Source organism: Onychostoma macrolepis, chromosome 02 (assembly GCF_012432095.1).
Source record: "Onychostoma macrolepis isolate SWU-2019 chromosome 02, ASM1243209v1, whole genome shotgun sequence".
NCBI classification, from domain to species: domain Eukaryota; kingdom Metazoa; phylum Chordata; class Actinopteri; order Cypriniformes; family Cyprinidae; genus Onychostoma; species Onychostoma macrolepis.
Genome location: NC_081156.1, coordinates 3,199,091 through 3,218,145, shown reverse-complemented (window position 1 = coordinate 3,218,145; position 19,055 = coordinate 3,199,091). Strand labels below are relative to the sequence as shown.

Genomic DNA, 19,055 nt, shown 5'->3' with positions numbered 1-19,055 from the left:
CTTTTCACTTTTAAAATTAGGTTACACAGTTTTTTCTTATAAAATCGCCTCTAAGCCACAGGAAAAGGTTGTTTGTCTTGTTTTATTTTATTTTAGTAGTATAATACATTTATTTAGGCTTTGATTTTTGTCAATCTTAAATCTTCTGTAGCTATAGTTAAAACACATACGCGCGCATGTGAGCGGAAACCGGAATGAAAGCAAATGTTTCGGACGTCTTTGGATTTTTAGCCATAATTAGACGCCTAAACTTTTTTACATTATAGCACGAAATGTAAATACTTCGTCTCACGCAGGGAGCGACGAAATGAGAACGACAGTGCGTGTCTGGACGTATGATTAACGACGCGACCGTATCAGATCAAGAGTTGCTGTAAAACATCTAAAGGTTTTTCTGGAGACGCAACTCATTTGCAATCTAACGAGTTTTGAGGGGGTCTGGCATCGTAAACTTTGGTGTAGCTGTTCATTGATCAAACGACATACACATTAAGCATTTTATGACATGAGCCTGCTAGTATGAACTTTGTCAAAAGTTTAGACTTAAAGTTCACTGTACGGTCAAAGGATCGTCCCCTTTTGAAGTTTTTATATGACACATAGCTGGTTAAGTTAAAAGTTAGGTAAAGTTGAGAATTGAATATTTATAATGAATTTATAATCTATTCGAATACGTATTCAAACCGATGTTCAGGATGTAATGAGGTAGATAAAGAATGTGATAAAGTTTAAATAAATAGAGGATCTCCAAAGATGATTGTAATAAGATGGTCTATGTTGTAGGAAAATGACGTTTAATTTACTTAATTTCACATAATTTGTTATTTAACTGATCTTTGATCATTGTTGTACTTAAAACATGTTACGATGTAGGTCTATACGTAATACATATAACACAAATAGAATCACGTGAACTTTACCGTCGTAAGAAATACATAAGAACTACTTCAAACGGCCGTTTGAACAGACGGTTCACATCACGCGAGGTCAATAAACAGATATCACAAACTTTGATTTTTCATCTGTTAAAATCACCCCGTGGCGTTCAAATACGCATAGATAAGGGACAATATGCGTCTACATGCGAGGGATATGCTAACATCGCAGCAATTAAGTTGTAAAAGAAAAAAGAAAATCTAAAAGACGTTTCAACCCGTTGGTGAAACACCTCCAGCTGCGTTAAGTAAAGTGATGAAGATGCACCCGGCTAACTAACATGCATCTGATGAATTGTGCGGGATGGATTTGATGAGAATAAGGAAAGTCAGAATCCGAATAAATATATGGCAGCAGCGAGCGATAAGTAGGAGTCTAAATATAAAATGTAACCAGAGTTTCTGTTTTAAATAATGTAGCGTAAATGTATATCATACCGTCAGGTAAATTATGTAAACAGATGCGAAACCGGCGTTTAAATGTAAATAATAAAAGCGTTCCTTTATGCATGCATGTACGAATAATCGCAATATTTATAGAATACTAGTCATTATGTTTAAACACGAATGTCGTAATATTTGACCATACTATTTCACAAATTAACGTTGTGTCATGTACCTTACTAAAGATTTGTGGTATTAGGTCACCCCCTGCCGGCTGTTATCGGATTTACGACGCATTTTCAAGAGACGCCCCCCACCCCCCTCAAAGTGATGCGTTAAAAAGCACAAGTTATAACATCCTCATTAACTGTAAAACTCTAACTTCTGGTACGACGTCGTTACACCTCAACAAACGTCGGAACGATGGCCGACAATTACGATGGTGAGTATGTTTTGTTCATAGGAGATGTTTAAATATTTTAACGTGAATATTTGTTTAACATGATGTTATTATTTCCAGCTACTTTCGATAATCTTGTGTTTGACGAAGATTTAGAACACATCCTTGAAGAGATATGTAAGTTTTTACTCTTTTTCTATCGTACGGTTTAATAATATTATTATTAATAATAATGATGAATATCATTTATTCAGTTGATGAAGCCCAACTGGCTGTCTGCGAGGACGACGATGGCCTTAACGGTAAGTTGACATTAGTTTTGTTTTGTTTTTCTTAACGTGTTAAAACCACCGATCCCTCATAAACAGTATTTACTAAATTTGACAGGCGTGCACAATGATGACAACAACGTTGTAATAATAACTGCAGAGGATGTGCAGCGGGGGGTTGCGGCGGCAACCGAGTTACGTCACGAACCAGGGAGCGTCTGGCGGACGCCCCTCCCACACGGAGTGTTCCGATGAACAACTTCACACGCCTACCGTCCGTGCAAACGCGCACACAGACGTGGTCGACCCCCCCACGCAGCGAATGTATGGTTGCGGACAGGCCGTAAAACGCGTGAGACTGCCCGAGCAGGAAACGAGCGACTCGCCGTCCACCAGCCGTTTAAGGACTTCAGAGAACAATGGTGCGTATTAAAACAGAAAATCGCATTATCATATTTTATGTTCGACTTTTATTTAATAAATTAATAAAGTGGTTATTGTTATTCTTTTTACAGAACAAGCTCATGACCAACGAGGGTTAACAGCTTGGTCTGATTCGCTGGTCCACGCATGGGATCAGGTATCCTTCACTGATACGGAGAGTGAGGAAGAGGAAGAGGTGGAGGCGGAGGAGGTTGCGGAATTACTACATGAAATACCTCGGGAGCTGTTTAGCGATCGCGATTTAAATAGAAGGCTTGATCGCGAAGCGTTGAACCGTGTTAATCGTTACTTCGAAAGACTTTTTGATCTGGCCGGACAACCGTTGACTTACCGGCAAGTTGAAGAGATTGCAGCTAACGCGCAAGGTGACGTTATTTCGATTTTAAGAAATGTCATATCCTGTCAACAACAACACACCGAAGCCTTACGACACGCAGCGGAGTTTTGGAGAAATTGTCACGAAGAGTTATATAACGAATTCACGCAATTTCGCCAGAGTATGATCGGAGTACCGGAAGAAATCCGGGAGAACCGGACCGAGCAGAGATTGGCGGTAAATGCATTATCTTTGATGTCTGAACGTTTGAATCTGTTACAGAGAATGTTGGTAGATTTGCATGAACGTATGATATCCAGGAGATAATGTACAATGAATTGAATAGATGGTTTTTTTTCCTTACATTATTTTCATTATTTTCCTTTCATTATTTTCCTTACATTATTTTTCCTTACATTATTTTGTATGTTACCTATATTGAATTTTTCATACTGTTATTATTGATTATTCATGTTATTGTTTTTGTTATATCTGGACACGTTACGTTGTGAACCGTTGTGGTGTTTTCAAGGCGCTACATCCGTTTGTCTTTAAGGTTGTACTATTTTGTATTTCTGATTTCAAAATAAATTTTCAAAATGAGTGGTAAAAGATGTCACGACGATTTGCATGACCGTGTACCAGAAGATGTTCAGAGATCATTAAGACCTAGACACGATTCTCAAAATAACGCTGATCTGTTACGCGATCTTATTAATAATCAATTACAGATGTTACAACCAGATTAAGCAACATGACCGAAAGATTGCACGAACTGGTAGATGAACAGTATGAATGGCTGGATGTAACTATAAATGATGATCAGATTGGTATGGGATCGTCTAACGATGATGCCTCAAGCTACGAACCTTCAGCACCAAACATGGGTCTCAGCCAAAATTTTATAGATAGGCTAATAAATGAAGGCGGTCGTGTGAGCGATTTTACAATTACCCCAAGATCGAGATTTAACGGTTTAGAAATTCGCAGAACTTTAAATTTCCGCGAAATTGTCGCAGACGATTATGCAGCGTATAATATCTTTTTGCAAGATATTTTGAATGAGATCGTAGATTTTTCACGTTTGTTGGCAGGCGAAACCGGTTTTATGAATGTGTCGCTGCAAGGCGAGAGTCTCCCAACAGACATTAACGCGGTTCTAACCCCAGATAATAATCATGACATTAATACGTTTATCGATCAAATCGAACGCACGGTTCAAAGCAACGCAGATGTGGGGGTTGATTCTGCTTTACAGTTATGCGTGTCTGTGGTACGGAATAGGCAAGGTGGAGGGCGTAGAAAGCTAACCGACCTAGCCCACAATATGATAATCCAAAAAAATAAGATGAATCTTTTCGTCGCAAAAAATATAACAGACAATATGTGCTTCAGCATATGCCTGGCACATTTTTTAAACCCTCATTGTCCCGATCAGGAATTGGGCAGAATAGCCAACGACATACACACAGAACAGGGTTATAAACCGCAAGATAAAATTGCATTTCACGACGTTACTAAATTCGAAACAGCCCTAGACCTGAAAATAGTCATCTTTCACAGAACGTGTTCAGGTAAATTGAAGTGTATAAAAATACAGATGAAACACACCGAACACCGTACATTTATATCTGCATGATGAACATTACTACGTGATAAAAAATCTGAAGGGTTTCTTAGGGTACGGCTACGTTTGCGAGTACTGCTATCAAGGCTTTAACGATCGTAGTTTACATTATTGCAAATTTACATGCAACGTGTGTAATACACCTCAGTGCGCCACACATCCTAAGAAATGGATGCAATGTGAGGACTGCGCCAGATATTGCAGATCTGACTTCTGTTATGAAATGCATAAACAGCCGCAAAGTGAAGGGGTGAGGTCGCTGCGATCTCATAAAATTTTGCGGAGATGTTGCAGACAGTATAGAGCGAAATGGACGGGTGATAAACTAACACTGCACAAGTGCGCCCCGTCCAAATGCCCGCATTGCAACGACATACTGGTAGATGAAGGGCATCACGGCTGTTATATTCAACCCGCAAAACCTGACGTGCATAGCGAAAAATATATTTATTTCGATTTTGAGACGATGCACGAAGATTCAAGACATACTGCAAATTACGTGTGCGCCATTTCGCAAGACGGTGAAGAGTTTACAGCCGAGGGGTTGATTGCGTGAGACAAAATGGTCAAACATTTCAGATGTCCAAAATTTACAGACTTTACATTTATAGCGCACAATGCTTCAGGTTTTGACTCTTATATATTGCTCGAGTATTTCACAAGTCAGGGTTTGGCACCAAAAATTATACTCCAAGGATGCAGACTCGTATATATGTACGATCATGTATTTAAACAGCGATACATAGACAGTTACAGTTTCTTACCTATGAAATTGTCAAAAATGCCCTCCGCTTTAAACCTAAACACCGACGAAAAAGGATTCTTTCCCCATCACTTTAATCGTTTGCAAAATGCAAATTACGTCGGACCGTATCCATCTAAAGAAGATTATGGATACAACACAATGTCCGAACCTGATCAGGTTAAATTTGATAGGTGGTACGAGAGTGTAGCAGGACAGGTGTTTAATTTCAAAACACAACTGGCGATGTATTGCAAGAACGACGTTGTTTTGTTACGTGATGGTTGTATGAAATACAGAAACGAATTTATAGCGTGTACAAACGTGGACCCCTTCGGATGTGTAACGCTCGCGGGGTGCGCTATGAAGGTGTTTAAAACGCTTTTTTTATCCAAAGACACAATAGCCCTGACGCATAAAAACGCCTATCTTAATCAGTACAAAGCTTATTCGACTCCGTCCATCCAGTGGTTGGAATATATTAAAGCGACCAAAAACGTTGACGTGCATCATGCATTAAATCACGGAGAAGTCAAATTCGGATCTTATCACGTGGATGGATATTATGAGTTTAACGGTGATAGAATGGCTTTGGGATTCCTGGGGTGTTTCTGGCACGGACATTGCTGTCGTTTTAATCCTAACGAATTAAATCCCGTGTCAAAAACACCTTTCGGTATGCTCAGAAGACAGTCTGATAATAAGCTGGAAGTTTTGCGTAAAACTTACAACCTCAAAGTAATTACTATTTGGGAATGTCAGTGGGAGAATGCCAAACAAAACGATCCTGATGTTAGGACTTTTATGAGTAATTACGCGGAACCTGAACGTCTGAATCCTAGGGCGTCGCTTTTCGTACGAATGCACTGAAGCTTTACCATAAAGTTACAGAGGGCGAACGCGTATCATATTTGGACTTTACGTCGTTGTATCCTTTCGTACAGTCGCGTAAAACTTACCCCATCGGGCATCCTGAAATAATTTTAAAAGATTTTGAACCGGTCGAGTCTTATTTTGGACTTATTAAATGTACGGTGCTGCCCCCGCGTAAACTGCTTCATCCGCTTATCCCTTTCAAATCGCCGCAGGGTAAACTATTGTTCGCTCTGTGTCGCACCTGCGCAGAGCAACAACTACAAACGGGTTGTCAGCATAGCGATGAAGAAAGAGCTATTTCAGGGGTTTGGACGTCTGTGGAACTCTCACACGCCCTAGTTAAAGGTTACACAGTTGTCAGTATCGTGGAAGTCTGGCACTTTCCGCAGACGTCAGACACATTATTCACCGAATATGTTAAGACGTTTCTCAAATTCAAGCAAGAGGCTTCAGGTTTCCCCCCGCACGTGGTGACAGATGCCGAAAAACAGTCTTACGTTGAAGATTATTTTGAGAAGGAGGGCGTTCAGCTTGACATAGACAAAATAACACTCAATCCTGCGCGTAGATCTATAAATAAGTTTTTATTGAACGCCCTTTGGGGGAGATTCGGACTTAGATGTAATTTACCTAAGACCGAACTTTTGACAGATCCTGAAGATTTCGCCCGACACATTTTTGGAAACTACCATGTAATTAAACACTTCTCATTCGTATCAGACTCTGTAGCCCTAGTGCAGTGGTGCTACGCTGAAGGCGACCCGCCCCGCATGCGATGTTAATGTGTTTATAGCCTCATTCACCACGGCTTATGGACGGTTGGAATTATACGACCTTATGGACAGATTAGGCCCGCGCGTTTTTTACGTAGATACAGACAGTCTTATCTTTTCGTCGAAAGAAGGCGAATGGATGCCTCAAACAGGCTCGTACCTGGCGAACTGACGAACGAACTCGACATAGAGCGATAACATCACGGAATTCGCATCAACCGGTCCTAAATCGTCGGCTTTAAAACTGCAAAAATAAAGTTACCCTTAAAGCGAAAGGGATCACGCTCCATTCTTCGAATGCGCAAATCGTTACCTTAGAAAGTATGATATGTCTGGTACACGGTTATGTAGCATCACGTGACACGGCCCATCTGCTCACCCGCACAGAGACCATCGTGCGGAATAAAAGAAGTTCACACTACATAATAGATCACTTTTGAAAAGATTCAAAGTGGTTTATGACAAACGGATTCTTTTGCCTGACTGCTCCACTTTACCTTACGGTTTTTAACAATATGTCCAGACCAGAAGATGCGTATGTTGAAGAAGGTTTTGACTTTCGTTTTAATTTCCCGTTCTCCGCCGTGGTCTCCGGACCTTCCGGCAGCGGGAAGACTGTCTTTGTGAAAAATCTGTTGTGTAACGCAGATAAGCTGATCAATGTAAAAATTGACAATATTGTTTTTTTATACAGTTGTTGGCAACCATTGTATGATGAACTCTTGTCATTGTTTGATATTAAATTTATTGAAGGCATACCAAAATCTTTAACGGATGAAAATTTATTGCCTCCTAATAAGAAATCTATTTTGATTTGTGATGATTTAATGGAATTAGCATATTCGAACGATGAACTCTCACGCGCTTTCACGAAATATGTTCATCATAAATCATTTTCCATCATATTGATAACTCAGAATCTGTTTTTTCAAGGTAAAACCAGTAGAACTATTACACTGAATACTCATTATATTATTTTGTACAAGAGCCCCAGAGACTCTATGCAAATAATGGTTTTAGGGCGACAAATTTTTCCAGGAAACGTTAAATATTTCATGGAATGTTACCAGGATGCAACCAATAAGGCTTTCGGTTTCTCCTGATCGACTTTAAAGCTAAAACGCCCGAGCGTTTTCGTCTCAGATCGGATCTGTTTTCAGATCATCAAGTGGTGTACATACAGAAAAGAACGCGGTAAACTTTGATGAAAATAAGAAAATGAGCGATAGGCTTTGTAAAAACCTGCCTCTTTTAAAACTGTTATATAAGGCTACACCGAAGCAGCGACGTGTCATTTTACAGTCGGCATCGGATCAACTGATTCTATCCTTATGTGAAATAGCTCTTAACGTCCTCCGCGGTACCATACCTCTAAACAGCACACAGTTCCGAAGATTAAAAAAGAAAAAAGAAGAAATCAAATACGCTGCTAGTAAAAAGATCACCGTCGAGAGAAAAAAACGCCTGATTAATCAAAGAGGTGGTTTTCTCATACCTCTGTTAAGCGTCGCCATACCTTTTATCAGTAGTTTAATAACGTCCAGACAACATTAGGAATGGAATATGCTGAAAAGCATTATGTAATTCCGCAGAATCAGCTGAATAAATTAAGAGCTGGGAACGTTCGCGAGACAATTCAACAAGTTGTGGAGAACGATTTGGATGGTGCTATAAGAAATATATTACAGAGGGCTGATTTAGATTCGCACGGGAAAGCTAAACTTTATTCCAATGTCTTACAGAGGTTTTTAACTATAGTAAAACAGGGCGATTTGGAGAGCGGTACTTTAACTCTGACGCTCCCGAAACAGGATAACGTTCACAACGACACGCCTGGTAGTACACCTGTTAACGCACCTGACCCACCGTCTAATAAAAGTGATGAAGAGGATCACATCGTCAACGAGATCTTAAACAACGTACCGCAAAGGCAATTAAAAAACATCAAATTCATTTTGAATAAAATGTCTAATGCTAAGCAGCTGTCTTCATGGTCAGATTCTGGAGAGTTTGTGTTTAAAGGCCGCGTAATCGTCGGTTCGCACGTGATGGATTTGGTTAAAAGCATACCCACATAGCAAGCACACTCGGGCCGATTCTGGCTGAAATGCGGCACTGTCGGCTCAGTCACGACGTCGGTGAGAAGATAATGGGCCAGAGCCGCGCCGACTCTACAAAACACTTCTGGTTGACAGACGGCTTTTTCTCTCTGGGCGATCTCGGCTGAAAGCTGTTGTATGCGCGGCAGGTCCACACTCGGTGTAGTTGTGTGTCTCTACCTTCGCCCGAGCTGGTTTTGTCTCCGGCGCTGCTAGAATGAAGATCCGCCGCTGAGAGAGAGATTTGGCGGTTAATCCTGAGGAGATTTCGGCGGGCACAGGTCTCAAGAGGAATACTTCAGCTGCAAAAAGGTAAATTAAGTTATTTAATGATCGATCTAGTGTTGTTTGATGTTTAAATGCCAGGAGGAGTATAGTTTTTAGATGGTTTCTGTTAGGTTTGCGATGATAATGGCGTCAGAAAAATCATTCGGTCCGGATATATTGAGTGTTGATGAGTAACGTTAGGCCTAACTGTCAGGCGGTCTCTTTAGGAAAACAATATGTAATTTTTAATATGAAAAACCCATGAGCTGTATCCAGTGCACGATAATGTAAGGTAATTAAATTTTAATGAGTTAAATTCCATTTTGTTTGCTAGAATTCATTCGATTCATCTTTTCAACGAGTGATTGCTATTGAAGCAAAGGAGTCGGACCGCTGCTGGAGCCATAAACATCTATACGAGTGACTCTGTCTGATTCGATTCACTGAACCATTCAAATGAGTCATTTGTTTGTAAGTCAAACTGAGCACGCTATAGTAGCATTACACCTGCTAAGATAATTCAATATGTGCAATCTGAATTTAATAATAATATTTATTTTGTGGTAACACTGCCGTGTGGGCAGCTCTGACAGAGAAAAACACTATAGATACGTAAGAGAAAGCCGTAAAATGTAAGTGCATCATCTTTTGTTCTTGAATGGAGGCCTAATCTGTCTGCTGCACTTCAGCAGGTTCAGTTTTAGAGTGAATGAAAACTTCTGAAGCATAGATATGCCGTGTGATGTGATTAAAATCATACTTATTTTACTGTGGTGGGGATTATTATGAGCAAACAAATTTAAAAGTTTAATCTGAACACTATATATATGTAATCTGACATTTATTTATTTTATTTTTTTACAGAAATTCTGAGCTGCTGCATGAACATTCATCAAACATATAAGGTGCGAATTCTGGCTCTCGTCCTAATGATTGTAAAAAGCTGTAATGCTTAAGATTAAATAATTACCTTACAATATATATTTGTACATATTTCAAGGCTGCAATTTGGAAAAAACTTTCAAGCTAATGCTGCTGAAATGGAGGTCAAGGGACTATGAAGAGGTGGCTTCCAGCTGATCAAAAGTGAGTACTTCAGGAGGCAGACACACTCTGTGAGTTTAAAGACCATCTCTTTAACATTCCATACACATGACACACTATCACATTTCTATAATTCAAATCTCTTAAAGGATTTTTATGCTGCACCAATTAGGGTAAGCAGCAACACTTCCTATAATATCTAATGTACATGTTAATTTGTAAGAAGAATGACATCATTGCTTATATTAGTTGCTTATATACTGTCTCACCCTTATCCCTAGGTTACAATAATCAGCTGATCCAGTCGGTATCCAGACCAGACGGTGGACCTGCACCAGGAGTGACCACAACACATCCCTGACTGTCAGCGGAGACCATGTCAGCTAGATGACAGATCCCTGTGAAGACCTCACTGATGGCCTCAGCACAGATCCTCAGCAAAGACTACGAGAACCAGACAAGCCCTCTGCACAGACCCTTTTACCAGCTTCACCTGCTGGCATGATGTTTCCTCATGCAGAAGAAGTTGGACGAAATATTCTGAATGATATCAATCCACAATCTGACTTGTGATGCAGCCTGGAATAATCACACCACGTTCATTCGTTTGGCCAGACGAGACTGTTTCCTGACTGAGCCGGGTCTTGTTTGGGTTTGGGTTCCTTGTCACTGTTGCCTTTTGTCTTGCTTGGTTGAAGACACCTAATATTCAGCAATATTATTGACTTGACTGCACTGACACCATTTGATAAGAACTGAACTGAATTATGACACACAATGTTTTATATATGAAGTTTATTTGCAAAACGGATAACGGATAAAATTTTGTTTTTTGTTATCATGTTTTTGTTTTATTGTGTTAGTTAGCTAGTATTTATTAGTTATTCTTTACCTAATCAAAATAACCTGCATGCAGTTTGATTGAGATTAATTGGAATGCACAATGAAAAAACATGATTTTTTAAAATTGTTAAAAACGAAGTTATCTGTTTCTGCAAATGAACTCTTCATTTTTATATATATATATATATATGCAGTAAATATAATTTACTTGTTACTTTGTGGTTTAAAAAGTGTGAATGTTTATACTGTAGTGCATTTGTTCATGTATATTTAAAGTATTTGGTAATTTTATAATTAAAGCCTTTTTAATGTTTTTAAATGGTTGTATTTGTGTTTTACTGCTGAATTACATTTAGCAGTTTCTGGGCCACATTCGGCCCGGGGACCAAGCCGAGTCTCAGCCAGATCTGGCTTAAAGTGTCTGGGCCAGACCTGGGCCACATAAAATAATAGAAGTCACTCTACAGTATGCGGGCCAGATCTGGGCCACGTCAATAAATAAGAGTCATTTTACAGGTTGTGGGCCACATCTGGGCCAGAGGAAATTGTTTGAGTCGGTTTTCAGTGTGTGTGCCAGTTTTGGGCCGGGGACCCAGCCAGAACTGGGCCAGAAGTGAAGCAAGGTTGTGGCCCAGAGGTGGGCCAGACAAATTTTGCTATCTGGGTAACAGCTCCTCATACCGTCCGCGATGAATACAGACCTCGCGGATGGAACGAATTTCTAGATGCTTTTGCCGTTTTAAATATACCATTTTCAACTATAAGCAACCCTCAAGTTAAGCGATCGGTCGAAGCCCTTAAAGGAAATCACCGGATACAACCAGCAGATGTCGCCAAAGATGACGACCCGTTGAAACAACGGCGCGGTAAAAAGCGTGCGGCCGCGTCACAGCTTAGTACCCCAGTAGGAGATGCGTTTAATTCGCCGACTCTTGATGCTAGCGCGTGGTTAACTTTTTAAGTTACTGTTTGTAACTTATATTTGTAAACGTGTTTGAAATGTATGAAATATTTGTATTAAAATGTGTTGAAATATCAACGCTATATTAATAAAGAAAAAGATATGACTGATTACCAAACTTCTTTTATTTATAAAGTACTCACATTTGAGATTACATCTTTTATTTATTAAACATGTAATTATAGAACTTTACAGATCTGCACGCAGTGAATACAATTAAATGTATCGCAGAGACGAGGTTTCAATCTCTTTACAAATCGAACTACCATGTCATCATTTTTAATTAGATCGTCATAATACATTTTAACAATATTTTCATAACCGTAACCTTTTGACATGTGATACAGAAAAAACACACAATGTTGGCCGCAAGCATCTGAGGCGAAGTCTTGAACCTGTTTGTTAGAGTATTGCACGCGGATAGAATTGTTTTTAAAAAAATCCTGGACAGCCTTCGGAAAATGGGGATCTTTAGGGTTTCCACCAAAGCTGTCAAAAAAACAACTAACGCCGTCGTTGTTTACGTAGATGGCCACCCAGTGTTGACCCGGTTCTGTGGAAGGGTCGGTATTAAAATAAGCATGGCGGTAAATTCTTTAACGGTGTTTTGGGTAGGTAATCGCAGAAGCACTCCTAAAAATACGTGTTGTGTGCAATTTTATCCATAACGGCCGTTAGTTGAACGGTATTCATTTCACAGCCTCAGTCAGTAATAATCGACCAGCACCTGTCTTCGATTGGATATTTCAACGATGGAATCAAAAATCGCATATACGATGATGGTTACGGATTGCGTGAGAGGTTGTCTGAATCGCGCTTCCAGTCTAATGTTTCCCGATCTGATTAATGATACGTGATTCGAACAATCTTCATCGGGCGATAAATTAAATCCGTAGAGGGTGTATCCGTTGAGAAAATCCTGGCGATCTATTGCCAGGGCGTGATTTTTAAGATGTCTTCCGGTAGATAATACGAGTTGATAAAAGTCCCTCACGGCAGATCCGTTATCGTATTCCGGCTGAAGGGGTTTGGACGGGATCTGTATTCCGTCTCGATATAAAGCCAGAAATTCCAGGTTAAAATGTTTAAAAGCAAAGGGGTTTTTATCGTAGGCGCCTGAAAAAGCCGTATTTTCGGTCATTGCTAAAATTATAGATTTTGGTAAAGTCCCCAAAAAAAGATTTTCTTGATTAGACACGCGAGATCCTACCGGTATAGAGAAATTCTTCAGACACACACGTTCTATGGGGTATTTAGCCGTGGTGGATAGAAGCGCTTGCGCATGTCCTAACCGTACGCCCGGTGAAACCGAAACTTTTTTCACAAAAAGAGACGCTGATACAATATTGAGTTTATAAGCGGTAAGGTCATCTCGCATCAAACAAAACTCGTCTTTACCTCTTGTCATCCGTATTAAATGCGTCAATACCGTTCAACATGAGCTTCTCCTGAAAGAATATATCGCTGTGTATAGGTGCTAATAATTCTACGACATTACTAGCGGTGGTAAACGCCGCGCGCTTCATTAACCCTGTATTTTCTCCTGCGGGGTCTGTGGCATCCATGTGACCCGGTGTGTCTTTGTAAAACAATCCGGCTGAAAAGACAGTTTCGAGGGTGTCTTTTCCAAAATTGATCAGAGCTTCGATCAAGCACCTATAAGTGCGTACTAGAACTCTGTGTTATTAGCGATCGCCTAGAGAAACATCCACCTGCGAGAATATACACGCTCCGGGATAATTTATTAAACCGACAGGTGCACCGTCTGCTATATCGGTACCGTCCGGTCTGGTTATTTTGACCCGCGTGTATAACAGAGTGTTATTAAGGTCGATGTAATCTTCGCCCGTCCTGCAATAAAAATTCTAACGGCGATGAATCCGTTATTGCAGATAAAGGTGGTATTTCCACGTAGGTATTTTTTCAATAGACGTCTGGGTCATAGGAACGGTAAATAAATCTAACTCGGATTTAATGCACTCCTCTGACATGTTGTGAAACAGAGACATGTTTTAGAAAATAGTGTTCAGCGGTCTTTTGACACAGACAGTTTTCTTTACACGTTTCGCGCGGGAGCGTCGTGAGCGTTTTGCGACTGTACGCTTCTTGCTAGTGCGTTTAGCTTTCTTCACGCGGCCACTCCCCCTACGCACTCGCACTCCGGGCGGTTTAAAAGACCCTCGCGACATAACCATTAACCCGTTACCGTTTTGACCATTGTAGTTATTATTATCGTTATACGATCTCGATAGGGCTGTGGTTACAACGTCGCTAGCTATATTTCTCGCAGCTGCTTTTAGATGCGGTTTTGCTATACTAAAACCTCTTTTCAACAGAGGTAGGCGGTTCTGGCGCTTTGAAAATTCCCCTATACCTGCGCCGTACATAACAGGTCCGCCCGGCATAGCCGGGTAAACCGTTACCCGCCTGGTTTCGTAGTGATAGCGGCGTGGCGTTCGGGGTCCATACTCGTGTGATAGGTTTGTTAAAAAAAAAAAAAAAACCTACTTCACTGGTCTGAAGTGTAGTTTAACCACAACTTTACCGTAAGTGAAAGCGTGCGTGTTTGTTCTGATCGTCTTTGATTTCGATGCATATGTCTGTAATATCAGATTTATTCACAGGTGCGTAATGCGGCTTATCGAATCTAACACTGACTATGTCGTTAGACGTTCCCTCTATATGTACAGTTCTCAGTAGCGGTACATGCGGTCTCCGACTGATTGATATTCAATCATGTCCGTGTATATGTACATGCTATAAAACCCCTCTTATGTCGGTCTGATGTGGGCGGCGTCACGACAGGTGCATCATCAGGATGATCTTTGCGAGGCTGATTTACAGATCCTAGAGGCATGCCCGGTTTTAAACCTAAAATAATGGCCAACTTCCCGTAAAATATCAAAGACGTGTTCGTCGGTGCTTTTAGAAATATCCTGTTTTTGACATGATCGTAACCGAGGGTCACTCTAGGAGGTAGATTCGCATTTATTTCTCTAACCAGAAACAGTACATCCTCGTAATATCCGTTTTAACGTATTGCATACTTTAGATACGTTTTGAAGATTTTTTTCTTTAATATAGATAATCACACCCGCATCCTCTTCGTAACGTTTCTCATCATAACTCAGTATGTCGGGGGTCGTGTTAATAATAAACGCAGCGTCCTCCTCGTTAAATGTATACCAGGAAATTGGATAATAAAACTCGATCAGGCCTACCTCCCACTGGCCTTTGAGGTTCATACTTCTGGCAAGTCTTGTTTTGTAATTAGAAATACAGTTGTCAGGATACACATTCATAGACGCGTTGCAAGGAAGCGTAACGTAAAAACCTCCCTCGGTCATGACGTAGATTATTGCGAATGATATTTAAGATGACCTCACCGTTACTTTAAACGCTTCTGTAAGTCCGAGATGGAGCTTTCTGGCAACCATGACGTAAATTTAGTCGGCCATCCCCACCATTTCACTAGACAGAACGTTTTTCCCTCTCTTTTACGATCTAAAATCTTCTCTATTTTAAACGATTTATCTTGATTCACAATAATTTTTGTAATTCTTTTCATAAAACAACCTTCGATAATATCCCCGTCGTAGTCTTGTAACCTGTACACCGGCGGGGTCCGTGGTATACAGGCCGCTATAGTGAAAAACTCTTCTGTGTAATTCTGCTCGTACCCCTTAGAAAACACATTTCTGACTTTAGACACCCTAACCACATCGCCAATTTTATACCTAAAAACAGGTGCACATTTACGCATCCTTCCATACAGATTATTAAACACGTCCGCTTCGTTTTCTTTATGAACATCCAGGGGTCGCATTTTAATGCTTTTGTGATAGCTGGCATTATACCCGTCTATAAGGTCTTGTAAGATATCGTAATAACGCTTTGAATTGATGGCTGTTAAAAATCGCGCCATTCTGTCCCGAAGCGTGCGATTAAAGCGTTCCACCACCGACGCTTTTACATCACTTGCCGTAGCAAAATGATGTATGTTATACTTTTTCATCAGTTGCTGGAAATGTTTGTTAAAAAATTCAGTACCTTTATCAGTCTGTAATTTTTGAGGTACACGGTTTTCTTTGAGTATAGATTCGAACGCTTTTGTAACCTCCTTCCCCGTCTTATTCTTCAGCGGACGCGCCCATGCGTACTTGCTGAAAACGTCTATACAAGTCAGTAAAAATTTTATATTATCGTTTTCTTTCGAATAAGCAGACATGTCGACCAGATCTGCTTGAAACTGTACGTCTTTCCCAAACACCACGACTCTATTACGCTTGTATTTGACAGGTGCAGTTCTGTGTAAGGTATATGCGTCTTGAGCTGCTAGCCAGTCCGTAACTTCTTTATCATTCAGAGTTACGCCGTATTCCTGTAACACTGCACGTTTTAACCGTTTTTTACCCCCCAAAGATCCGGGGTTTGAAGGATTGTAGTATGTTTTTTTCATTAATTCAGACATCTTACTCCACTGTTTTTTCAAAAATAATGACAGAACGATTAGTGTCAAGTAGGTTTTATTTACAATCATTGTAGAAGGAGGGGTCAAACATTTAATATGATTGGTTATACTTTATCTATATATTGAAGGAACTTCATACACGTTACAATATTTTTCTCTGTCATATGTTCAACTAATGTATCAATAATTTTACACACATCCGTCGGTTCATTTCTTGACAACAAGATCGTACACACATCGGTTACATAAGTACAAAGACATAAAATGTTACCTATTTTAAGACTTTCTTCAGATTCATGCATGATTTCAAGAATGTTTTTAACGGTCATACAGGGATCATACCCCTTTGCAATGCATTGATTTGTCATGACTTTCCACTCATTCGACATACCTCGTATAACAGTCATTTGATTTTTTATTTTCATTAAACGTTTATTATTCACATAACAATCATTATTATCATCAATGGTCTTATACAATAAATGTATTATTTCTCTCTTAATTCGTTGTTTAAATAAGAGTTTTGCCAGATAGGATGCGTTGCAGAGGTTTCCCATCTTCCTCAGATTAGTCAGAATCCGCAGGTGCGCTTTTCTTCCAGCTGTCAACGGCGTCAAAAACAGCCTGTTCACAGTTTTCATCCACAAGTTTCGTCCTGAGTTCTGCCAATCCTCCTACTATGTACATCTCGTCTCTGAGTTCGCACAGAACAGATTCGACAACACCCTGAATCCTCTGGAGGTGTGGTGATAAACCGAACAGTTTCAAGGTTCTGGCCAGAATGAATTTTAGATCGGTTTTACACACTTTACCCCTCAGTTCTTCAAAACAGCCGAGAAAATAGTATGCCGGTGCCTCATAGAGACACGAATGTTGTGTTTGGGAAGGATGGTCGACCGAACAACCATAGCAATTTTTTTTAAGCTGTCTGTCAACCAGATGTTCCAGAATGACCCCGACAACGGCTTTAATAATTTTATGGGCGGTCACACCGATGCGTCCGTCGACCGAATCCGCGACGGAATCGGAGTTTGCGGCTTCAGGTGCTGCAGGTTGAGACGGTGCGTGCTTTGCCAGGAAGGCGAGGTTATGGTATCCGAGCTCTGTACAAAATTTGTTCAGCCAGGTAATGTTATCCGTGAGCGATCCCTCTACGGATGCGATCTCATCGCATACGATGCTAGGAGCCGTTGAAGTATTTTCTTGGGTCATGTTGCTGACGTTAGCGTTTTGAAAGTCTATTTCCTCTGAGAACCCTGTCGCTCTGTATTTAATGATAATAGAATGTAGGCGGAGCTACGTGAACGCCTCTCCGACTGGTCACACACCATTCTGGGTGAAACAATTTCACTTTTATGTTGTTGTATCTGTCAAATGCCTCGCACCATTTAAACATTTTGTCAATCTTCTCAAATATGTCTTCTAACGCAGCGACATCTTTCCATTGAAATAAGAATTTAATTCTATAGTATTTGAGATGATCCTCTTCAGATATCGGCCATGCGCTCAGGTAGGCCTTCAGTGTGATCGCTACAAAGTATATAAACGTAATCATCAGCGTACTTGTTAACATGGTCCCCCAGCACTCTGTATCTCATTCCAGGTGTAACGCCGTTCCACTCCCCTATGAATAGTGGTTCGTCGCAACCGTCTTTTAGATCGCGCCAGACATAGTTGTAAAATAAACACCAGTCTTTTACAGTGAAAAACAATTCAGGATCTTCGCACGTGTCGTACGCGAACCTTTCATCATTGTCCACGGTACGCAGTCTGACCTCTCTGTTGGTCTTGTCAAAGTTGTAACTGCATACACGATTACCGGATAAATGAAGATCGTACTTAACATTATCCATAGACTCGTGGAGGAAATTGATCAAACACGGTCCATGTTTCATCTTCCTAGGCGCTAGAGTAAGATCGCCCATAGCAACCTCAACGGTCTTCTCGGGTGTTTTAGGTAATGATGTTTCAGCCATTGTTGTAGAACAATTTTCTGTTTTTCCAATTCACAAAAACCTCGCCTGTATTTTGCGTCTAGGTGAAGATACGCTATCCTCAACACTCCTTTTTTAAACGCAATGTTACTACTGAAGCCGTCAGTACACATGCTGTTAGGGGTGGCGGAAGGCGTGGTCTGGATTCACCGGCGTAAACGCATTCTGAGTTTTGACGCGCTAGTGTGCGGTTATCTGCCGGAGGCTGCGTAAGATAGTCTGCTCTTTTTCTTTTTTTCTTTCTTTATTTTACATCGCAGTTATTTTTTCTCTTTCTTTTATTTCCTAACTTGTAACAAGATTTTGACTTTTTACTTAACGAACGTGTCTGATGCTTTTTTCTGTTTTAGAAGACGGGTAAGATAAGTCAGAGCTATTTGCTGTAACTTGTGAGAAAAGCTACCTTTTAATCTGTAATGATAGAACGTTGTAAAGTATGCTTTTTTTTTGTTTTAGAAGATGAGTCGACATTATTTAGCTTGTAATGTTATGCTATTGTTTTAACTAAGGTGTTTTGTTTGTTTTAAATAAACAAACACGTACACTTCTTTTTATTTAACTTAAAACGTTTTTAAACTAGTTAGAGTTCGTTACAACAACACTAGCAAGT

At 40.2% G+C, this 19,055-nt stretch overlaps 1 protein-coding gene across 4 annotated transcripts in view; it reads right to left on the bottom strand.

Annotated features, from left to right (window-relative positions):
• Positions 1-19,055, bottom strand: part of st6galnac3 (ST6 (alpha-N-acetyl-neuraminyl-2,3-beta-galactosyl-1,3)-N-acetylgalactosaminide alpha-2,6-sialyltransferase 3) — a 139,906-nt gene that overhangs the window by 11,760 nt on the left and 109,091 nt on the right. The gene's annotated exons all lie outside the window — the stretch shown is intronic.